We start from the raw sequence: 25,625 nt of genomic DNA on the forward strand, positions 1-25,625 counted from the left end.
CAGATGTTATATTACTTTCAATCCAAACTTCTAAAAAAAAAAAAAAAGTTGACTTTTTTTTCCCCCCCAAAAAAGTTTCCTTTGGTAAACAAAAGAGTTAAAGTAATATAATTCCATGGACATGTACATTTGAAACTGAGCTTTTTTTCATTTTCTTTGGAAAATACGGTTCTGCAGCAACCAAGTTCTGACTAGGGATAACAGTGGCAGAGGGGTGCTTAATTATTCAACAGAGAAGGAGAAAGAGGAGACGGAGACCGTCAAAGGAGTAGATAAGAAATTTATTTATTTATTTAAACCGCACTAATTTTTATGGATCCCTGACAAATGACCAAGCGTGTTTGAGTTCATAATCTAAGATGGTTACATTTCCTCTCATTGTGTTCTTTGTTTTCCTTAATTTTCCTTTCATGCTGTATATTTTTTTCAGTTGAATGTCTGAAACAAGTCTGGCTTGTTTCTGTTGAACTATAAGCCACTTCCAGGTGAAGGAATAAATAATAGATCATCGTATTGACAGGGTTGATATACAGGGCAATCCCCTGTTGAAATAATAATAATAAAAAAGAGTGAATGGTAATTCCACAGAGTAATTTAGCATCACCTATGCTAGAATGCAACCCTATCAATCAGCTGGCTGATTTAAATTTTGACAGTGAAGAAAGAGGAAAAGAAGTTTTGCCATTTCTGTCCCCTGCTGTCAATAAACCAGAAGGATTTTGCAAAGCACTACTTGTGAAAAAAGCCAATGATTCATCCGGCCTCTTTCTGTTGAATCAAATGCCCTATTTAAACACCCACACTACAACTCTGCTTGGCTGAAATGCCATAATATCCCTTGACCATCCATATTTTCCACAAAGCTATTATTATATTAGAATGACAGATAGAACAGAGGACATCATAACAATTCAGTCATGCACATGAGCATGTGATATTTGATTTTTCAGTCTGGACCTGGATAAAAAAAATTTCTATAGTGCATTCCAATTATTCACCATCGGAATAATTCTTCAGGAAGTCTTACTAGAATGCTAGAAAAGTAACATTATTCTAACACAGCCAAAAGGAGCTGACATGAATCCCCCAAGTGAGTTAATGGATGAACCAAAAACTCTAACATTTCAGCTATAGATAAAATAACTTAAGTATGGCCAACCAGCTGAATGATCAGGGCTTATCCTCTTATTAGGCACAAAAATGCAGATGTTTTGAATGGCAGATTAAGATGGGCAATACATTGGTGTGAAATCTATGCCCAAAATCCTTCCAAACACTATCTAAAGCTTTCCTATCAAATATAATGATTCAAGCCTACTTATAATATTGTATCACAAAAAAACAAAACAAACAAAACAAAACAGATTAAAGGAATCGAAAGTACAACAAAAAGGCCAATTTAAACAGTATTTCCTAAAGATATGACCAAAAAAAAATATATGATCTTCTCTGCCTTCTTAAAGGCAAGAAGTAAAGGGCTCATCCAAACCATGGGCAACAATCTGTTCCATAAATATGGACTACTACAATAAATCCAGTTTCTTCATCCTAGTTCTCTAATTTTCAGAAGGGATTCAACATAGACAGAGATTAATGATTGGCCTAATGGCCAAAGATAAAAGCGGACTTGGAAACAGTTACAGAGGGAGAAGGGGAAGGGGAAGGAATCATTTTCACCATCTGGAAATATTGTAAGATATCAGGACTGGACTTAACAATTAAAATACAGAGATTATGGAATTAACTTGCAAGTTTTTCCATGTAATTTTTGAAGCATTATGAACTATAACCATAGAATTGTCGAAACAGCTGAAAAAAATAGAATTATTTGATCTCATAACTTTTAGTCTGCCAAAAAATAAAAAGATTTGCTCAGAACCACATAGGCAATTCCTAGATTTTGAGATAAAGTGGAACTGACCCTAAATTACCAGCATTAGCTGAGCATTCTTCAGAATACTGATAATAATAAGGGGGAGTATGCAAGTTTAACCCTTATGTCTTTATGGATCCCAATCCATTTCCAGGCCCTATTAAATGCTGCCCTTCAAAAATCCTAAATCAGAGTTGGGATTACATTTGTTCTAGTGCAATAGCCAGGAGGCCCCATTCAGCATGACCAACAATGGGAGGTATCATTCAACAACATTTAGAAAGCCACAGATTATGCACATTTGCTTCATATAGAGAGCCAGTCTGGTCTAGGCAAAGGGCTAGAAACCAGGAGGCTGAGAGTTCTAGTCCCGCCTTAGGCATGAAAGCCGGCTGGGTGACCTTGGGCCAGTCCCTCTCTCTCAGCCCAAGAGCCAATCAGGGTGGTATGAGAGTTCTAGTCCCGCCTTAGGCATGAAAGCCGGCTGGGTGACCTTGGGCCAGTCCCTCTCTCTCAGCCGAACTCACCTCACAGGGCTTTTGTTGTGGGGAAATTAGGAGGAGGAAGGAGTACTAGGTATGTTCGCCACCTTGAGTTATTTATAAAAATAATAAAGGCAGGATAATAAATAAATAAATAAATAAAGGCTGAGACCAGAGTATCTCAGGGAACATTTATCCTATATGTCTTAGGTCTCTATCTGAAGTCTTTTCCCTGTATTCGTACTGAATGAACTGGTCACAAAATAAACTGGTCACAAAAAAATGGTCACAAAAGTAAGAACATTCTCATTTGTGGCATGACCTCTACTGAATGCCCTCCTTAAGGAGGCTTGATTGTCATAAGGTAATCTCTTTCACGCAAGGCAGGAGATTGCTCTCTTCTCAGGCATTTCAAGGATTGGATCACAGACTTCGCTGCTTTAGAAAGATTTAAACAAAATATACAGTCAGTAAGTAATGGAAAACAATATCTCTTGACAAACTCCAATAAATTGTCCAGACTTATACAAATTTTTCTTGTACCTCTTTTAAAATGTTATATGGAATAATGTTGCTGACACAGAGATTTGGAAGGGGGTTAAAATGAATTTGGTCCTTACTATGTCAAAAATGGCACGGACATCTTTTTACATGAAAAGTGAGATCTGGTTTAGGAAAGAAATAATTTAGAAAAGAAAACGGGCAGTCCAAAATGGTGACTCAGACCCAACCGGGAGGTGAACATTTAGAAGAATGGCAAGATGATACGTATATGTTGTTCATCACGAGGAAGACTGGATGGCAAAGTTATAAAGTTGCAAGTAAAGAACAATAAACTTTGCTGCCATAGCAACACTAAAGATAAGTATTAACCTCAAACTGAAAGCACTGACTTTTGCAAAAAATAAATGAACTATGGCTTCCCAGAAAAAAATAAGATCTCTTGAACATTCCTTAGTGCATTTAGGGAAGTACTTACATTGTTGAGGACTGGGATGGGCCACAGAAACCTGCCAATTGAATTTAGAGGAGGACAGCAATGATTTATTCTATATGTTCTTTTGTCATTCCTTTGATACTGAAAAGAAGCACAGGCAACAAATTGTTACTTTGCATGCAGCCAGCAAATTCAACATTCAATATCTCTGCTCAGATATATAAGAGGGGAAAGAAGGAACAGCATGGACAGTATCCACATTTGAATTGGTGGGATCCAAAATATTTCTGAAAGTGGGAATTCATAGAAAAGTTGGGGGATTCACTACATTTTCCTTTAGCCCTTCCTTCCTTCCTTCCTTCCTTCTTTTCCTCCTCTGAGAAAAGATCCCTGTTCTCCCTTCTTCTAATCAGTCCACCAAAGCTAAGCAAGAAAATCAATTGATTTCCATCTAAACAGTGTGTCAGTTTTCTATCCCTCTATTTTATCTAGCAATCTTGGTAAATTATGGTTTTCTATTTTTCACATCTCCCCAACCTTTATTTGTAGAATACACAGAACTCACAGAATATTTTTTTAAGGAAGATATTGAAATGGCACCAAGAGATGGCACTGAATAGATCAAATGCAGGACCCAGAGAACACATACACACCAAATATTGCTTATATACAACCAACTCTTTTTTCAAAAAAAAAAAATACTTGTGGACATCTTCTACATTTAGAAAGATGACCTTCCCAGTTAATAAAGATTATGTAAGAATCGCTGAGAAGACATGGGAGGCTTAGAAGTGAATAACAATGTTATGTGGACTTCTTGACAAGCCTTAATAGCTCACAAGAATTGTTAAAGAACAATTAAAAAAGCAAAGAATTTGAGGGAGGGAGGGAGGGAGGGAGGAAATTTTAAAGGGTAGTCTGAGAATATGATGACTGGACTTTGTTAATAAAACCTCATTGCTGATTTCAGATGTTAAATAGGCCTGTGCCAAATATATACACACTGATGAGTTGTGGGGAGGGTGTATGATGGGTGTGTGAATTCGTTTGACACTTTCACAAGTCTCCTTCACCTTGCTCTTCTTTTAGGACTTGCTTGATTATAGCCCCTTTGCCATATTTACCTGGGTTTTAATTCAATTGCTTCATCAGCATACGGACCTGGTATTCACCTCTCACTATGTGACATCAATAAGCCACTTGTGAGCAAAGGCAATGTATTCTGCCACTACACTGGGAGGGCAAAATATTTGCCTCATTCCCAACTGTTCCCTCACTTGAAAGTAAGGCTTTTCTTGTAGCTTCCATGAAATGCTTTTGTTTAGTCCTGCTTCCCTTATTCTAAGTTCCTCTTACATAGGTACATGCACAAAACTGCAAAGAAATTACAGATTTGGGAAAGGCTTCCAGATTGAATGAATGAATATCTTTATTACAGTCTTTGACCAGCCTTCAGAATAAAAGAAAATAATTTAATTCAACAGTTCATTGTCAGGTAAAAGGAACACAATGAAACAGTAAAACAATATATCGAATTAAAAGTTTTGCGTAATTGTATAGCTTCATAAAAATACTTGGCCACCTGGTGTGTGTGAGTGTAGAATCATCATCCCTTAAAAAGAAATAAACGTAAAATCTATCAGTGTGACCCACAAATTTAGAAATAATTGAGGAGATCAGAGCACATCTTGGGGCATCATAAAAAGGACACCATATGAGGACATGGGCATCCTATGTAATCTTATGAAGAATTATGTTGCACTGTGATTAGTGGGATAGACTTTCAAGTTAAGCAGGGGTGTCTGCAAGATGGTGGCCAAAACTATGAAATCACAGCCATGCCCCCCTTTTTATGTTCACCATGATGCATGTAAAAAAGGAGCAGAGTTTCATCACAAGGCTGTGACTGCCATCTTGAGTTTTTTGACCTGCCAGACATTCCATGAATTATAGTCCAAAGCCCCCCCCCCCAATTATTTTGAATGTCTAAGCTCTCTGTCCAAAATCACGTTTTTCTATGCCATGTTAGAGTAGATATGATCTCACTTATAATAGTCAAGTCAGGAAATTCACCAAAGTTGTCCTTCATGATCAACATGGAAATAAATAAAAAAACATTCACCTAGAGCCCATAATTGTCTTTATTATCTTAACCTACACTATTTGTTTCCAGTATGCTCATAAAATATTCTCTCTGATTCATCTCTATTTAAGGAAGGTGTTGAGGATACATTTAAAAACTTGATTCATGATGTATTAAGCTTAATTGTTTCTCCCTGCAGACTTTACAAGTTAAATATCAAGATCCTGGAAAAGGCAAATGATGCTTGAAGACAAGCTTTTGTCGTAATCATACATACATTATTCAATAGTGGGTAGCATTACCTGTAAACAGGGGAGGTGTAAGAGGAGCATTTTTATTCAGATGCAAATCTCACTTTATTCAAGAAAACTAGCAGCATGACTAACATATACCTCCAAATATTCTCTTTCATATTCAAGGTAGCTGCTAGCCAAAATAGAGGTGTTTCATTGGACAATCCTAAATTCCTACAGATTTGACAGACAAGTATTGTTTTTTTAAAAAAACTCACTCTCATTCACTGTCCCCCAGCATTCTCATACAGTTATGAGGATTCACACATGTCTGCAAAGGCTATCATATTCCTGTGGCTTCAAAGTACCATTCCTCAATTCCTCCCATGCCTTAAATTTCCTTGTCCAGCTAGAAGGCAGTAGCTGGCTGAAGTTCACTGATTCTGAACTTCAAGCAGGGCAGGAACTGGTTAACAGTCAAATGGGAGACCACTAGATAATCCAAGGGAGGTAAGACAAAGTTAAAATAAGCATCCTGGGGAAAGCTAAAAGCAAACCACTTCCATATTCCTGTCAAGAAAACTACATGAAGGTGTCTTTGAAGACATTTGGAGTCAAGCTCAAGTCAAAGGAGACTTCACTTACTATTAACTACCTTAATCACGTATACTCTTATGTTTGTCAGTTAAATGTTGACAATGGTATTTATCCAATAGAAGAGAATATATGAGGCTCAGGTTGAACTGTGGAGTCCGTGGTGCTCTCTGAGCTTGGGTGTTTGCTTGCAGACATTTCATTACCCAACTAGGTATCATCATCGGTGCGAGTGAGTGTGGGGTTTGCACCCTGTTTATATACAAGGAAAATTGTAGTTTGCCCTGCCAGTGTTAGTGGGGGTGTGGTTTTCTCCTTGGTAGGCCCCCGATTAGGCCGCTTGCCGCTTGATTGTTTGTCTGAGTTGGTAGTTCCTTGGTTAGGGTATTGTTTCCTGCTTGATTGTTTGTCTGGTGTTAATCCCTGCTTATCTGGGTGTTGCCTGTTGGAGAGGATGGGTTCTGGTCTTTTTGTTTCCTTCTTAGCTTTTTTATTGTCTCTTTTGAATGGTGTGTAAATGTGGTTTATCTTTGCCATTTATCTCTGTGAAAGGACTAAGTAGTTTCCTTAGGGCACTTAGCAGATCCTTTCAGCCAGATAATATTCACACACACCATTTAAAAAAAAAATCAGCAATCCTGTTTTCAAGACAGATCAGCAAAGCATAAATCTTGGCCAACTGTGACCATGTTTTCCACCACAATCAACTAACCCTGCTGTGCAAGCAGATATAGGCAACCCCTGTCCCTTGGAGCAAGAAATCAGGAGCCTGGTAGCACCTTTTCCAGCTAGCACATTTGATTCAAGGGCATAAGCTTTTGTGAGCTGATTTTTTTGCTACCACAGACTAACATGGCTTTCCTCCTACACAGTCTTCAATGAGAACTACCCTGTGGAGTTTTCTCTGTGGGAATCCTCCATGCTTTGTCCTACCCCAGCTGTATACAAACAGAAAAAAATCTCATGGAGGAAGTCTGCCTACATATTAACCTTTTTGACCAAGATAGATCAGAATAGAGAACCTGCCTGGCTTGTGATGAATCCTACCAGTAATAAAAAAAAAAAAGTGCTTCATCTGTGATGCGACATCTGTATCTTTCACCTAAAGGTATTCTCAAAACATCATAGTCCAGGAGATTCTCAAGATTATCCCTTGCTCAGATAAGGCCATCATCTCAGCACATCAGAAGCCAATGCTCAAAGCCAGGCAGCCATCCTGATGGCATTTGATTCAAATCCCCATCTACTCAAGAAAGAAAACCCAGCCAAAGACTTAAACAAAATGTATAGTCAGCAAGTAATGGAAAATGATTGCTGAAGAAGCTGAAGTAGAGCAGTTTTATGAGGATCTGCAGCACCTACTGGACAACACGCCTAAAAGAGATGTTATTTTCATCACAGGAGACTGGAATGCTAAGGTGGGCAGTCAAATGACACCTCGAATTACAGGTAAGTATGGCCTGGGAGAACAAAATGAAGCAGGACATAGGCTGATAGAATTTTGCCAAGACAATTCACTCTGCATAACAAACACTCTCTTCCAACAACCTAAGAGACGGCTTTATACATGGACTTCACCAGATGGACAACACCGAAATCAGATTGATTACATCCTTTGCAGCCAAAGGTGGCGGACATCTGTACAGTCGGTAAAAACAAGGCCTGGAGCTGACTGTAGTTCAGATCACGAACTTCTTCTTGCACAATTTAGGATCAGACTCAAGAGATTACGGAAGACCCACAGATCAGCTAGATATGAGCTCACTAATATTCCTAAGGAATATGCAGTGGAGGTGAAGAATAGATTTAAGGGACTGGACCTAGTAGATAGGGTCCCGGAAGAACTCTGGACAGAAGTTGGCAGCATTGTTCAGGAGGCAGCAACAAAATACATCCCAAAGAAAGAGAAAACCAAGAAGGCAAAATGGCTGTCTGCTGAGACACTAGAAGTAGCCCAAGAAAGAAGGAAAGCAAAAGGCAACAGTGATAGGGGGAGATATGCCCAATTAAATGCAAAATTCCAGAGGTTAGCCAGAAGAGATAAGGAATTATTTTTAAACAAGCAATGCGCGGAAGTGGAAGAAGACAATAGAATAGGAAGGACAAGAGACCTCTTCCAGAAAATTAGAAACATTGGAGGTAAATTCCAGGCAAAAATGGGTATGATCAAAAACAAAGATGGCAAGGACCTAACAGAAGAAGAAGAGATCAAGAAAAGGTGGCAAGAATATACAGAAGACCTGTATAGGAAGGATAACAATATCGGGGATAGCTTTGACGGTGTGGTCAGTGAGCTAGAGCCAGACATCCTGAAGAGTGAGGTTGAATGGGCCTTAAGAAGCATTGCTAATAACAAGGCAACAGGAGACAACGGCATCCCAGCTGAACTGTTCAAAATCTTGCAAGATGATGCTGTCAAGGTAATGCATGCTATATGCCAGCAAATTTGGAAAACACAAGAATGGCCATCAGACTGGAAAAAATCAACTTATATCCCCATACCAAAAAAGGGAAACACTAAAGAATGTTCAAACTATCGAACAGTGGCACTCATTTCACATGCCAGTAAGGTAATGCTCAAGATCCTGCAAGGTAGACTTCAGCAGTTCATGGAGCGAGAATTGCCAGATGTACAAGCTGGGTTTAGAAAAGGCAGAGGAACTAGAGACCAAATTGCCAATATCTGCTGGATAATGGAAAAAGCCAGGGAGTTTCAGAAAAACATCTATTTCTGTTTTATTGACTATTCTAAAGCCTTTGACTGTGTGGACCATAACAAATTGTGGCAAGTTCTTAGTGGTATGGGGATACCAAGTCATCTTGTATGCCTCCTGAAGAATCTGTATAACGACCAAGTAGCAACAGTAAGAACAGACCACGGAACAACAGACTGGTTTAAGATTGGGAAAGGAGTACGGCAGGGCTGTATCCTCTCACCCTACCTATTCAACTTGTACGCAGAACACATCATGCGACAAGCTGGCCTTGAGGAATCCAAGGCTGGAGTTAAAATCTCTGGAAGAAACATTAACAATCTCAGATATGCAGATGATACCACTTTGATGGCTGAAAGCGAAGAGGAACTGAGGAGCCTTATGATGAAGGTGAAAGAAGAAAGTGCAAAAGCTGGTTTGCAGCTAAACCTCAAAAAAACCAAGATTATGGCAACCAGCTTGATTGATAACTGGCAAATAGAGGGAGAAAATGTAGAAGCAGTGAAAGACTTTGTATTCCTAGGTGCGAAGATTACTGCAGATGCTGACTGCAGTCAGGAAATCAGAAGACGCTTAATCCTTGGAAGAAGAGCAATGACAAATCTCGATAAAATAGTTAAGAGCAGAGACATCACACTGACAACAAAGGTCCGCATAGTTAAAGCAATGGTGTTCCCCGTAGTAACATATGGCTGCGAGAGCTGGACCATAAGGAAGGCTGAGCGAAGGAAGATCGATGCTTTTGAACTGTGGTGTTGGAGGAAAATTCTGAGAGTGCCTTGGACTGCAAGAAGATCAAACCAGTCCATCCTCCAGGAAATAAAGCCAGACTGCTCACTTGAGGGAATGATATTAAAGGCCAAACTGAAATACTTTGGCCACATAATGAGAAGACAGGACACCCTGGAGAAGATGCTGATGCTAGGGAGAGTGGAAGGCAAAAGGAAGAGGGGCCGACCAAGGGCAAGGTGGATGGATGATATTCTAGAGGTGACGGAATCGTCCCTGAGGGAGCTGGGGGTGTTGACGACCGACAGGAAGCTCTGGCGTGGGCTGGTCCATGAAGTCACGAAGAGTCGGAAGCGACTAAATGAATAAACAACACAATGGAAAATGATATATCTTGACCAATTCCAATAAATTGTCCAGACTTGTACAAATGTTTCTTGTTCCTCATTTAAAATGGTATATGGAATAATGTGGCTGACACAGAGATTTGGAAGAGGGTTAAAATGAACTTGGTCCTTACCATTTCAAGAATGGTGATGAGTGGGCAGATGTGATGAGGATTACAATCTAACAAAATCAGGTCTCATCCTAACAAAAGTTATCCAGTGCTATTCAGGAGAAGACATGCAAGTAACTATAACCATATAGTTACTTCTGCATGCTACGTTTTAAGTAAGACCAGAGTAGAGAATGTCCAAGGGGAAAAAATGGGGGAGGGAGACTAACAATATGATCCAGGGATAACCTGGGGGCTGCAAAATGTGGCTATAGATGGCCTGTGGATTGCCCATCCTACTCTAAGCCGATAAACCAATTCTCCTTCAACCTGGTATTCTCACGGATAGGAACTGCAGGCCATAGAAATCCCAGCCATGCTGGCTATTGGAAACTTTAGTTTCAACACATTAAGGAGCATCAGATTGGAGAACAGGTTATCAAAAAACGGGGAAAGAAAAAACAGGATAGAGAAAGGCTGTGTATGGACAAACTGCAAAGATGCATGCTTGCAGTTGGGCAACTTCTTTTAGTTCTTCAGGCTTTGTGCCTTGACTCAAGGTTGCACTCAAGAGGGTACTGAAGTGGGCTGTGTACAATTAATGGAATGATCAGAGGCCCTTGTCCCCCCAAAATAATTTGATCAAATGTAATGTGACCATCAAGAGTCACAGCAAATAGATGTGTCAAGAAAGGATCTGCTTACAGTGGCCTTCTCATGTCCAAGGGAGCAAAGGAAGTAAGGGAGGCCGCACCAGAGCAGGACCTCAGTCTCACATAAGGATGCCAAGTAGAAAAACCCTTGAGGAAGAAAAAGTGAGCTTGAACATTATTGTCTGGCAGCATTAATCACTCTTGTCTCTCTTGGTTCCAGACAAAGAGCAGAGAAAAGAAAACAAGAGAAAGACAATGTCTTTCTTTTCTGGATCACTAAGTAAAATCTTTCTTCACTTTCCTCCCCACGGCAGTGATCCACAACTGAGCAGCCCCTTGTAACAAATTGGCAGCATCCCGTGGCCACAGTCCCAAAGTGGGCAGGGCCATAAGCCATTTGTATATAAGGAAATCTATTTAAATTGGGATTGATTTAAAAGGCAAAATGAGCATCTGAAGCCCCTGAAGGCACCCCTGTTGCCCTTTAACCTGTGCAAAACAAAACAAAATGCAAAATGGGATGTCTGCAGCTGTAGTGTGTGACCTCTGAAGAAGGGTCAACATTATAAGGTCTTTGTTGAGACAAAAGAGGGAGGTTTCTCATTATTTTTGACCATCCTGCTCTCCCAACTTGTTAGCTGCTTATTGGACTGCCTTTTCTGGGTGAGCTGAGTGAAAGGAACAAGAAGGAAGAGCAATATCTACAGCTCAACAAAAGTGGTCTTTCAAAGTTCCTCATCAAATTTATGGGCAGAAAAATTGTGTCCATGCTGTCTCTATTTCTTACTGGGAAGAAAAAAAAATCTCCCACCTTTTATCAAGGGTAAGAATCTTAACATCCACAGTGGCAGCAGAGCCAAGAAACTCCTTGGGAAAAGGAGTCTTCTCTTCAGATTTAATGGAACGAGGGAAGCCAGGGAGGCTGCAGATGCCCAGGGAAAGGATTGTATGGGCATTCACACACCTCATAACTAAATAAGTTCTAAACGTTCTTGCATTCTACCCAACAGAATCTCTCCCAAATTATCTTCCCCTTTGAACAAATGTCTAAACCAAATTTAAACGGCAGATACATTGTAAGCAGCTCTGGGAAAATTCAGCTTTAAGGAAGGCATATACATTTTTACAATGGTTTTTTTTTTAAAAAAAACTGAATTACAATTAGTAAGGAAAATGCAGGAAAATTTCAGTAATAGGCAAACCTCAGAAAATGAGAAAGATTAACTCGTCCCTGATTGGAACTATTTTGCAGGTTGCTAATGGTAACATTTTTAACAGCCATGGAAATTTTTTTAATGGAGCTCTGACAGGTGTCAGTCTCAATATATTCCAGAGGTTGTGAAATAGCAATACTGTCAGCAATTGCAAATTATTCTCTCAAGAGCTTCCTATCATTTCAGATAGAACACTTTGTATGAAGCGAGTATTGGCCATAAAACTCCAATATCACCCCTCCATCTATAACCTGGAACATCACTACTTGTTACATTTCTTTTGAAAGAAAGAAAAAAAAATATTGGCTGGGCTTTTGACCCTCCTGGGAAATTATTGTGCAGAACGTCTGCTGAAAATAAAATAAAAACCTTCTCTCAACTAGTCTTTATTTCTCTGGATTTTGTTATGGCATCTTCAGTATTCAGGAGAGGATCTGCTCAAGTCTTTCAACCACCTTTCACAGAAGATGAAAAATGAAGTAAAGGAAAAGCTTATATTCGTTTCTTTCACCGAAGTCCATCCTGATTTCAGTTAATACATTCAGTTAAATGTGATGGAGGAAACCTTTTGAGATTCTTCTCTCTCCTTTGCCTTACCTTCCTTGAACTGGCCAAAGGACTCAGACCAAACTCCTCAAAACTCTGCTGTACCCAGGACTGTTTCTCTGTTAGAAAACATCCTCAGGGAAAAGGGTTTTCTTTTTTCTTTAATCCATTCAATCATGCCCGATTCTTGGAGACTGCCTGGAGAAGTCCCTGCAGTTTTCTTGGCAGGTTTTTCAGGAGTAGTCTGCCATTGCCTCCTTCCCAGGGCTGAGAGAGAGTGACTGGCCCAAGATCACCCAGCTGGCCTCATGCCTAAGGCAGGGCTAGAACTCACAGTCTCCCATTTCTAGCCTGATGCCTTCACCACTACACCAAACTGGCTCTCCAGTTTGGTGTAGTGGTTCAGTACAAAAGTTAAGTACAGCCTTCTGGTTTTCTTAGAGGAAAGACATATACCTTCGTAGCCTTCCAAGTGGAGGAGCCAAGATGACAACCAGCTAGGAGCTCCTGAAACAACTCCTCACTTGTGACTAGCCTCACCACCTCTGGTCCCCTGGTACAGTCCAGAAGAAAGAAAAGAATCTAGATCTGTGCTCATAAGGATGCTGGGTCCCATAAATCCAATAAAGCAGAGAAACATATGAGGTTTGACACCTATCTCCCCAACAGAGAGGCCACAAACCATGGGGTATGGCTTCGAGCTCTCCTTCTTCTCCAAAGAAATTGACAATGTACAGGCCAGGAACAAGGCAGGCTGCCTGCCTGATCCTCAAAAGATTCAGCACAAGTCCCTCTCTGGGGCAGGATGATCATGGATCTTGGAGACTAGTAAAAACCTGGCTGTTCTGAAACACCTTTGGGAACTACCTTTGGAGCCGATATCAGTTACATCAGTTTTAATAAATTAATGTAATTTGCCAGTTTGATGAGTTTGAGAGCCAGTTTGGTCTAGTGGTTAAGGCAATGGGCTAGAAACCAGGAGACTGGGAGTTCTAGTCCCATCTTAGGCATGAAAGCCGGCTGGGTGACCTTGAGCCAGACACACTCTCTTAGCCCAACTCACCTCACAGGGTTGTTGTAGTGGGGAAAATGGGAGGAGGAGGAAGGAGTGTTAGGTATGTTTGCCACCTTGAGTTATTTATAAAAATAATAAAGGAAGGATGGAAAATAAATGAACTAAATTAAGTAATTACATAGCAGTTTGGTGTCGTGGTTAAGGCATTAGGTTAGAAACTGGAAGATCATGCATTCTAATCCCACCTTAGGCACAAAGCCAGCTGGGTGACCCTGGGCCAGTCATTCTCACGCAGCCCTAGGAAGGAGGCAGTGACAAACCACTTCTGAAATCTTGCCAAGAAAACTTCAGGGACTTGTCCAGGCAGTCTCTGAGAATTAGACGTGAATGAATGGATTAAAAAAAAAGTGTATTATTAGTTATTGTTGTTTTGTGTATTGTTAATAACTGCCTGTAAACTGGAGTCTGTCAGGATTCTGAAAGTAGATAAATTTCATGAAGAGAGAGAAGAGAAGAGAAGAGAAGAGAAGAGAAGAGAAGAGAAGAGAAGAGAAGAGAAGAGAAGAGAAGAGAAGAGAAGAGAAGTAAAAATATGCAGGTGGTTTCTTGGGACCTCAGCTATTTAGGGCTTAAAATGTCAATGCTATTTTTGCCTGTATTCATGATTAAATGTACTTATGAAAAGAAATGGTATGGTTGATAGAATTACTTCTGATTCTACTTACTGACTTACTTATCATGTTACTTCAAACATGCTAACATTGCATGGAGATAGGAGATAGTAAATTAGATTTGGACTAAGTTAGGTGAAATTAGTTGCCATTAAAATCACTGGGATTTAAATCTTGGCTAACTTGACAAAATGATGTCAGTGGCAGTAAGTTTAACTACTTCAGCAAAGGATCATTACCTTGTCGTGGTGCTGGAGCTTTGGCACCTCAATGATGCCATGAGCTAAACCGTGAAGGGCCACCCAAGACGGGAAGGACATGACAGAGAGGTCAGACTAAATGCGATCCCTGGGGAAGGTAATGGCAACCCACCCCAGTATTCTTGCCATGAAAACTAAATGGATCAGAACAACCAGAGATATGTCGGTATACCATCAGAAGATGAGACCCCCAGGTTGGAAGATGGTCAGAATGCTACTGGGGAGGAACAGAGGATGAGCTCAACTAGCCACAGACGTGATGACGCAGCTAGCTCAAAGCCGAAAGGACGGCTAGCGGCCGACGGTGCTGGTGGTGAATTGCAAATCCGATGTTCTAAGGATCAACACACCATTGGAACCTGGAATGTAAGATCTATGAGCCAGGGCAAATTGGGTGTGGTTATTGGTGAGATGTCAAGATTAAAGATAGACATTTTGGGTGTTAGTGAACTGAAATGGACTGGAATGGGCCACTTCACATCAAATGACCACCAGATCTACTACTGTGGACAAGAGGACCACAGAAGAAATGGAGTAGGCTTCATAATTAATAGTAAAGTGGCTAAAGCAGTGCTTGGATACAATCAAAAAACGATAGAATGATCTCAATTCGAATTCAGGGCAAGCCATCGAACATCACAGTGATCCAAATATATGCCCCAACCACAGATGCTGAAGAAGCTGAAGTAGAGCAGTTCTGTGAGGATCTGCAGCACCTACTGGACAACACGCCTAAAAGAGATGTTATTTTCATCACGGGAGACTGGAATGCTAAGGTGGGCAGTCAAATGACACCTGGAATTACAGGTAAGTATGGCCTGGGAGAACAAAATGAAGCAGGACATAGGCTGATAGAATTTTGCCAAGACAACTCACTCTGCATAACAAACACTCTCTTCCAACAACCTAAGAGATGGCTTTATACATGGACTTCACCAGATGGACAACACCAAAATCAGATTGACTACATCCTTTGCAGCCAAAGGTGGCGGACATCCATACAGTCAGTAAAAACAAGACCTGGAGCTGACTGTAGTTCCGATCACAAACTTCTTCTTGCACAATTTAGGATCAGACTAAAGAGATTAGGGAAGACCCACAGATCAGCTAGATATGAGCTCACTAATATTCCTAAGGAATATGCAGTGGAGGTGAAGAATAGATTTAAGGGACTGGACTTAGTAGATAGGGTCCCGGAAGAACTATGGACAGAAGTTGGCAGCATTGTTCAGGAGGCGGCAACAAAATACATCCCAAAGAAAGAGAAAACCAAGAAGGCAAAATGGCTGTCTGCTGAGACACTAGAAGTAGCCCAAGAAAGAAGGAAAGCAAAAGGCAACAGCAACAGGAGGATATATGCCCAATTAAATGCAAAATTCCAGAAGTTAGCCAGAAGAGACAAGGAATTATTTTTAAACAAGCAATGCTCAGAAGTGGAAGAAGACAATAGAATAGGAAGGACAAGAGACCTCTTCCAGAAAATTAGAAACATCGGAGGTAAATTCCAGGCAAACATGGGTATGATCAAAAACAAAGATGGCAAGGACCTAACAGAAGAAGAAGAGATCAAGAAAAGGTGGCACGAATATACAGAAGACCTGTATAGGAAGGATAACAATATCGGGGATAGCTTTGACGGTGTGGTCAGTGAGCTAGAGCCAGACATCCTGAAGAGTGAGGTTGAATGGGCCTTAAGAAGCATTACTAATAGCAAGGCAGCAGGAGACGATGGCATCCCAGCTGAACTGTTCAAGATCTTGCGAGATGATGCTGTCAAGGTAATGCATGTTATATGCCAGCAAATTTGGAAAACACAAGAATGGCCATCAGATTGGAAAAAATCAACTTATATCCCTATACCAAAAAGGGGAAACACTAAAGAATGTTCAAACTATCGAACAGTGGCACTCATTTCACACGCCAGTAAGGTAATGCTCAAGATCCTGCAAGGTAGACTTCAGCAGTTCATGGAGCGAGAATTGCCAGATGTACAAGCTGGGTTTAGAAAAGGCAGAGGAACTAGGGACCAAATTGCCAATATCCACTGGATAATGGAAAAAGCCAGGGAGTTTCAGAAAAACATCTATTTCTGTTTTATTGACTATTCTAAAGCCTTTGACTGTGTGGACCATAACAAATTGTGGCAAGTTCTTAGTGGTATGGGGATACCAAGTCATCTTGTCTGCCTCCTGAAGAATCTGTATAACAACCAAGTAGCAACGGTAAGAACAGACCACAGAACAACGGACTGGTTTATGATTGGGAGAGGAGTACGGCAGGGCTGTATACTCTCACCCTACCTATTCAGCTTGTATGCAGAACACATCATGCGACAAGCTGGGCTTGAGGAATCCAAGGCTGGAGTTAAAATCTCTGGAAGAAACATTAACAATCTCAGATATGCAGATGATACCACTTTGATGGCTGAAAGTGAAGAGGAACTGAGGAGCCTTATGATGAAGGTGAAAGAAGAAAGTGCAAAAGCTGGTTTGCAGCTAAACCTCAAAAAAACCAAGATTATGGCAACCAGCTTGATTGATAACTGGCAAATGGAGAAAATGTAGAAGCAGTGAAAGACTTTGTATTCCTAGGTGCAAAGATTACTGCAGATGCTGACTGCAGTCAGGAAATCAGAAGACGCTTAATCCTTGGGAGAAGAGCAATGACCAATCTCGATAAAAGAGTTAAGAGCAGAGACGTCACACTGACAACAGGCCCACATAGTTAAAGCAATGGTGTTCCCCGTAGTAACATATGGCTGCGAGAGCTGGACCATAAGGAAGGCCGAGAGAAGGAAGATCGATGCTTTGGAACTGTGGTGTTGGAGGAAAATTCTGAGAGTGCCTTGGACTGCCAGAAGATCAAACCAGTCCATCCTCCAGGAAATTAAGCCAGACTGCTCACTTGAGGGAATGATATTAAAGGCCAAACTGAAATACTTTGGCCACATAATGAGAAGACAGGACACCCTGGAGAAGATGCTGATGTGGAGAGTGGAGGGCAAAAGGAAGAGGGGCCAACCAAGGGCAAGGTGGATGGATGATATTCTAGAGGTGACGGAGTTGTCCCTGGGGGAGCTGGGGGTGTTGACGACCGACAGGAAGCTCTGGCATGTGCTGGTCCATGAAGTCACGAAGAGTCGGAAGCGACTAAACAAATAAACAAAGTTTAATTAACTTAGCTTGGATTCAACCCAACATCCAGCCATCCTTTATCCATGTTCTTGGTTTTCTTGTCAGGAAGCTCAATTCTTGAGAAAATTAAAATTAGGCTACATTATAAATGTTCCAGACTGTGAAGAGTACATTCAGCACTCTAGCAACTGATTATATAAAATAATATCTCATTAATCCATTGCCTTTGCTGTTTTTTCCCCCTTCCCCCTACTGTCTTACTGATAAATGTGATTTTCAACATAACATTATATTGCAGTTTCCTACAATTACTTCTAAAAGTGAATTCAGGGAAAGAAGTCTAATAATTTAGAAGGCTGATCAATGGAACATTGGTTCTCTCTTCCTCTCTCTCTCTCTCTCTCTCTCATTTTCTCTCTCTCTTTATATTTATTCTCCAGATCTGCCTGGTCACATTTAAATTGAGAGGTGGTTTTGCAGATTGAAAACAATGTGCAGCTGGGATGCTAATCATAATTCCTTCCAACCTTCCCTTAGCTATTTCTCATACAGTTTGCCATTTGGCATCACTGTGAATTTACCTTCATTTTATATGTGGTTGAACATGGGTGGTCAAAAGAGACAGCTCCAAGGTCACAGGATAATGAGCCAGCAGAGCTAAGGATCCACAATACAAACTTGGAGTGCCTTTAGAAGGCAAGGATGTCACACTTTTGTAAAACAACACATCATACGCATCTATGCACCTTCTTCCCCGAGGCATACAGAAAATGGCACTGATGCAGTTGAAAATGGAAAATGCAGCTCACGAACTCCATTCTGAGTCACGTATTCATGCAGTGCATCTAGTTTAAATAATTGTATATTTAGATGCAGATTTATCTACCACCTTCGCCAAAGACATTGGACAGTTTGCAAGACAAACAAATAAAAGCCCATGACAAATCAAGCCCAGTAAAAGAACCCTAAAAACTAACCTTTAGATGTCAGCTTATAAAGGCATATTGTTTCATTGGAACAATATGATCTTAATTGACTTTTGAAAGTATAGACAGGTGGGCCACCACTAAAAAGAAATGCCTCCAGGCCCCTTAGTTTCACCTTGTGGAGGACAGGGACTCCCTACATCCCTCTTGGGATTATTATCTGCAAGGACGGGTCAAAAATATCAATTGTAGAATGCGGCTGAAGCTATGCTCCTTTGCACATGCATGCTATCTTGATGGATGCATGTACAGAAGCGGTGGGGCTTCAATCATGCTGCGGCAATTGCTGTCTTGATTTTTTTGACACTGCTGTGGGGATGGGCACCCAGAAGATCTAAATCTGGGCAGGAGAGACAGTCCTGGATCTGCATGGGAACTGAGCCACACAGGGCTTCATAGGCCAAAACCAGCATTTGAATGGAGCCAGATGCACATGGGTTCCCAGAGCAGCAATGAAAGCACCAAGATTAGCTGCTGACCCAACACACAAGCCCCTACATACGGACCCCTTAGTGATGACAGGGCCACCAACCTTTCAGCCTTACCAAGTGGCAGAATATGTACTCCCACCATAAGAAGAATCATTTCAAGCTATCTGCCTAGATGTTCCACACAAAGATCCATCTAGGGGTTACTTCTTAGAAACCCACTTCTATGCCTGCTGTGCTGAAATGGAATGGAAGAAAAGAATCCACATTCCCACATTCAGCCATACTGTTTTGTGGATGCAAGTGTACAGCCAGTGCCATGGGACTAATTTCTTTGTTTACCTAGCACTCAGTTTATTTTGTCCTGACAGTTGTACTGCACTGTGTATGAGTGAACTTTTTGTTTTGCTCTGCTTCTTTTTATTTCACTCTACCCTCTACCTTGATATAATCGCTAACATGGCTTATCTCTACCTCTGCTTATGCAATCAAAAATTGACTGAAGGGGGAGGCAACTTGCAGGTAGGCATTAACAACAACCCATAGCCCATGACCAGACATATGCACCCTAATCTTCAGATTACCCTGCCAATAATGTGCACTAAGATTTGTCCGATCTTTTTACAGAAAAGAGCAAATTGGTTGGGTGCATGCAACCCACTTAATGCAGTTGCTGAATTTTCTGAGCTTGCACAAAGCACTGAATTACAAACTAACCAAATGAGATGGTGGTGGTGGTGGTGGTGGCGGTGATTTTATTCAAGTCAGTGACCAATATTAAATCCACTTCCATGACAAGAATTACACAGCATGGGGGGAAAGTTGTTTTTTTTTTTAAAGACTGAGGCAAAATACAGAATAAAGAAGGTAGACTAAAACTCTATAAGGATGGAAACACTAGGATGCAGGAGAAAATGAAGAAACTTAGAAAAGCTAAAATTATAATATTACTTAACTATTAAATAAATACAGTCCAAGATTACTGAATGCTGAGATACTGAGATATTACAATGCTGCTTTAATGTTGGCTAAACCATTAAGATGGTTGAGAAATAACCCTTAAAAATGGATGGATGGATGGATGGATGGATGGATGCATGAATGCATGAATGCATGCATGCATGCATGAAGCTATGCATGAAAATGGTTACAATTCTACCCAGTATTTCAGGTATGAGAAGCTGTACTACACAGTGAATTATAGGACCTTCAGACAAATTGAAGTAGCAATTCACAAAAGTTTGTGATGCTCCTAGATACCATTACTGACTTACCGACTAAAAAGCAGAAAATGAGATCATTATCTTCTACACAACTCATTGGCAAGAAAGGAGAGATCACAGTCTTTGTGCTATCTATCTAGATACTACTAAAGCTCTCATTGTGTTTATCTGTTTGTCTGTTTGTACCCTCAAGTTAGCCCAAATGGTGCATTATAACACATTTTTTTAATCAAGGTACCTAAAATCAGCTAATTTAAAGAATGCATAAAAAATCCAGGACCCATTACCCCTGTGGAATTGAAATTTCTACAATTTTCAGACCAGTTTTATTCGCAAAATGGTGGCTGTTGCAACATCCCCACCGTCAAGTGATCATGATTTCCGACACTCCCTGCCAGCTTCCCACAAGCAAAGTCAATGGGGAAGCCAGCAGGAAGTTGGAAGTCCCTCCCACTCCCACTGCTTTTTTGCCTGCCCGTGGTCTTTCTGTTTATCTGTTTAAAAAGGTAAAGATTTCCCTTGACATTAAGTCCAGTTGTGTCCGACTCTAGGGGGCGGTGCTCATCTCCGTTTCAAAGCCAAGAGCCGGCGTTTGTCCATAGACAGTTCCATGGTCATGTGGCCGGCATGGCTACATGGAACGCTGTTACCTGCCCGCCAAAGCGGTACCTATTAATCTACTCACATTTGCATGTTTTCAAACTGCTAGGTTGGCAGGAGCTGGGACTAGCAACGGGAGCTCACCCCGTCACGCGGATTCGAACCACCGACCTTCCAATCAGCAAGCTCAGCAGCTCAGCGGTTTAACCCGCAGCGCCACCGCATCCCTTTGTTTATCTGTTTAGGTAAGTAAATATTGACTTACTATTGAAGCTCATTTGCCACTACAATTATTTCTCTATTTATGATATAAGCTCTGCTTAGATGATCACGGGACCGTCCAGCATTGGGGTAAAAAAAAATATGGTCAGGCTAAAATTTAATGTTCATTCTGGTCACATCAGACTGCACTACCTTTCTCTCAAAGGATGACCCAACAGGTCACAGGTTGTCTAGTAGTGAATAAAAAGGTCGATGGAAAAGAATATGGATGGTTGATGCAACTTCCCTCAACAGTCAGAGATCACCAAATGAGCTAAATTAAGTACATTAAATGACCAGGAGAAAGGGAGACCATCTAATTCACTAAGTCACTAAGTCTTCAACTGATCTGGTTAAACATGGGTTTTAGAAAACCCACAGCACCCAGAAGAAAATGAGGGACCCAGACTGAGAGGCCCAGATTCCTGCCCTGGGCAGAGGGTTGGACTAGATATCTCCAAGTTCTCTTCCCAGTCGCACATTCTGAGTTTGAATGATTTGCCCTGCTTCCTTCAATAAGGTCACCACATCATGAGGAGGAGGAGGACTCAGGAGCAGCATGGCTTCTGACAGCAAAAGAGTTTGGCTATCTGTGTTTTAGCTTCTCTTTTATTAAAGACCCATCTCCCCTGAAATTTGTGAAGGCCTTTTTGGCAGCCCAAGCTGTCCCCAATTCATCAGGCTGGTTCATCTGTTACCAGATAATCAATATATTAAACTGTTTCACTCCAGCCTTTCTAATTTAGGCCCTTCTCCCACTAAATTCAGCACTCTTCCTTTTTAATTTTTTATTATTATTAAAGAGTACAATTTAAAAAAATACAAACTACAAAAATATAACAATAAAAAGAAAAAAGAAGAAGTGTAGAAAAGGGAAAAGGGAAAAGGGAAAAAAGAAAGTATACAAAGAAGTAACTTCCCCCTTCATCACAGCAAGTATAATCAATTTTAGTAACTTATCACCATCTCTTAAAATACAACAAATACTCTCTTCAGCCCATATCTCATCTCTTAACTATGAACAAAATCCAAAAGCCTCGTCATTCATTCCTTATCAGCAAAACTCCATTAAAGGTTACCAGAAATAACTACATCTATTTTAACCTTGATCAAATAAGCCAATTCTGTATTCCTTCCCTGTACTTTTAACAATCTTGGTTTTTAATCCCTTCAAATAATGTCCTAGGACTTGATTTCTTTTCATTCTCAGAGAATTCTTCAAGACTTTAACAGATGTCATTTGTACATCCAGTAAGAAAAGGTTATCTAAATCACTCTTCTGGTTTGATACTTGTAAGTCCCCTTTAAGTATTAAGACATCAACCAGTTTCATTTGCATGACCAGTATACCAACTTTTTCTATATCACTCTTGTAACTTGCTATATTTAAATCCACATGATCAGCACAGTATAACTCATAAAGTAAAATATTTAACAGATCATTGAAAGTTGGAATATTTAAGAGAAACCCAAAAGGCTAACTTCTTAGGTTGGGTTTCTCCATACCACCTCTATGGAGGAGGGGGGGGGGATTCAACTTTCCCACTGATCCATGCAATATTTTGTGCCACACCTCTTTCCGAGACCCTTTGCTACATGAGATCACTAGTGCAGAGATTCCAATGTGGTGTCTTGGGAATTAAAAAAGGGGAGTTTTACATGCACAACTCTCACAAGCATCTGTAAACCACTATATGCCTTAGCACAGGGGTCCCCGTGTTCTTTTGGCTTGAGAGCCACACTAGGCTTTGCACAACATACCAAGGGCTACACTCCCAAAGTGGGTGGAGTTTATGATTCCAGGCTTGTGGTTAGTTCAGGCTTTTTAAGAGGTGAAATGTTGATTTAAGCGTCTGCCCCTAAACTTCTTTCAGCGCTTCAAAATAAAAGAAAATACCCACATTTTGGCTGCATCATCCCTAGAGATTAGGGAGGATGCCAAAAGGGGGAGGGGGGCTAATGGCATTTTTTTGTTCCTGTTTCCACCCCCACCCCACCCTGACATTTATGGCTTCAGTCCTACACAAAAGGAATAAGCCCCCTTGAACACAGTAGGAATTCCTTCTGAGGGCAAATGAATACAGGTTAATGGTAAGTTTTATAAGCATCAAAAATGCATAAATGGAATGAATTTAGATATAGTTTTCTTTAAAAAAAACCTTTAAATCTATAATGACTGCCTTATCTTTAATCCTTTTTAAGCATTCTGCCACACTCAGAACCACAGTCATTAAAACGGGAGAATTACTTTTATTATCTGTATCTCGGTAATCAGACTGCTTTTTCTTTTTTTTTGCTTTTTTTTTTAGGCCATCAGAGGAACTGTTGAGTGGGCATAATTGACAGAATCAGATGGAAGATATGGGGAGCACTCCCACTTTTGGGGAACACCAGCTGCCACTATGCTGGTTTTAAACCAAAAAAAAAAAAAAGATTCAAAGCAAGATGATTTCTTGAAATGTCAAAATGTTTAAAAACTGTTGTTTTATATAAATAAATATTTATATAATGTATATATTCTTTCCTGGGGTGCTTTGATACACTTACTGAATGCATTTTGCCCATAGTGGCCAGTTAGGTAATTTTGTGAAAGGTGAAAGGTCCCCTGTGCAAGCACTGAGTCATGCCTGACCCTCTGGGGGGATGCTGCTTTCATGACGTTTTCTTGGCAGGTTATAGAGCGGGGTAGTTTGCCATTGCATCCCCCAGTCGTCACCTTCTCCAGCAAGCTGGGTACTCATTTTACCAACCTCAAAAGGATGGAAGGCTGAGTCGACCTGAGCTGGCTACCCGAGAATCCAGCTTCCGCTGGGATCGAACTTGGGTCGTGGGGAGACCTTCAGTTGCAGTACTGCTGCCTACCACTCTGCGCCACACAAGGCTTCTTAGGTAATTTTATAATAGGTAATTTTAGACTCTGTATTTAAAGGACCTGCCTCCAGGTCCTCTCAATGAAGAAATGTCATCTGATGGGTCCTAGCAAGTGTACCTGTGTTCTCTGTCGTAGAACCTACCTCACTGAACTACCTCCCCCCAGTGATATGGATGGCCCCAAGGACCTGATTTTTTCCACCAGGCACTGGGGCCCAAATGTTAATGGAGCTCTGATGTGGATGTGGGCAATAGGTTGATAATGAGATCTTTATAGGGGTTTTAACTTGGAGTTTGAGGGGGAGGGTTAATTTAATTGATTTGAATAACTATATTCTGTTTTATCTCCATTTGGCACCTAGAGTTATATGGGTGGCCCTATAAATTTATTTAATAAATCATAAAACCGCCACACAGAGGAGGGAAGGGTTGTCAATGGAGTTTTTATTTCTACCCACTGAGAAAAAGGGAATTATGCAGAACAAGGGATTTGGGAAGGAAGCTTTACACTTTCTCTATTCAAGAGCTCCATTGGTTCCAACATGGTAGAAGAAGGGCACTTAGGTACCATTAGCAATGTAATCCTATCAGTTTCAGATTTTTCCCAGTGCTGATTTCAAGTGTTTTCTGATCTTCAGTGCAAGCTGCTCCAAAAGTGTTTGAAAGACAGCAGCATATGTATCTTTTTAAACAATCACACAACAGCACCATCTAATCAGAACAGTAACAAGCACACTGAAGGAAGCCACACAAACTCTCTTTTTTCAAAATAGATGTCCGACCAAAAAAACCTAAAGATTTGGCCACAAAGAGAAAGGGAGAGAGAAATGCCTATTAGTAGGACTGTGCAAATTTTCAAAGGGGTGCTTCACAAAGGTTCAGATAAAACTCTCCCTCAAAATTGCCCCATTAATAATGTTGTCCTGCTCATCCAAAAGCCATCTGAAATGACCAGGGTGCTTAGCTTTGCTTTTCTCTGGAGGAGGTGCTAGTCACGCATCAAATGCTTTGGCATGCACCATGGAGGGAAGAGGGTGCTACTCACATCCTCCAGCCTGGCTTATCCCAAACTTTGGCAAGCTATTCCAGACAGCATGCCTCTGCTTTCTCTGGCATGCCCTCCCATATGCCCAAGGACCTCAGTCTGGACACAAGGCTTGGACAGAAGATTCCAGTAGGTAGGAGACTGGGAGAAGGTTCCACACAACCTTGGCACTTTGCTAAACCAAAGCCTGTTGTTGCCTGTTTGTTTCAACAAGAATATTTGGGTTGCTTCTTGGTGTGAATCTCATTGTCAAAGTAAATGGAGGTTGACATTCAACAAATACACCCCCCACCCATATACATGCTTTTCTTTAAGATCTTGTTATTCCTTTCTCCCCCATACTCTTAACAACTGCATTTATTTGTAATTCAGAATGTGCAGACATCCAGACATTCTAGCATGAATATATGGTGTGTAGATGCTAACTAACTCCTCACCAGCTTGTTCTAGCATTCTTTTCCACTTCATTCCCTTTTTTCCCTTCTTAAAAGCAGATTGAGCAACCAGCATTTGCTCACAGCTGACAGGCAGACTTACACAGAGAGACAGATGGAAGGAGGGAGGGAGAGAAAGAGAG

The 25,625-nt window shown here is 40.8% G+C and overlaps 1 long non-coding RNA gene across 1 annotated transcript; it reads right to left on the reverse strand.

The window, feature by feature from the left end:
* Positions 1-341: 341 nt before the first annotated feature.
* Positions 342-25,573, reverse strand: LOC134502660 (uncharacterized). The gene is made up of 3 exons (XR_010068474.1): positions 25,486-25,573; positions 3,335-3,433; positions 342-542 (listed from the first exon to the last, which is right to left on the reverse strand). It is a non-coding gene; the product is annotated as an uncharacterized LOC134502660 (long non-coding RNA).
* Positions 25,574-25,625: the final 52 nt, after the last annotated feature.

The sequence above is a fragment of the Candoia aspera genome, chromosome 9 (assembly GCF_035149785.1).
Source record: "Candoia aspera isolate rCanAsp1 chromosome 9, rCanAsp1.hap2, whole genome shotgun sequence".
NCBI classification, from domain to species: Eukaryota; Metazoa; Chordata; class Lepidosauria; order Squamata; family Boidae; genus Candoia; species Candoia aspera.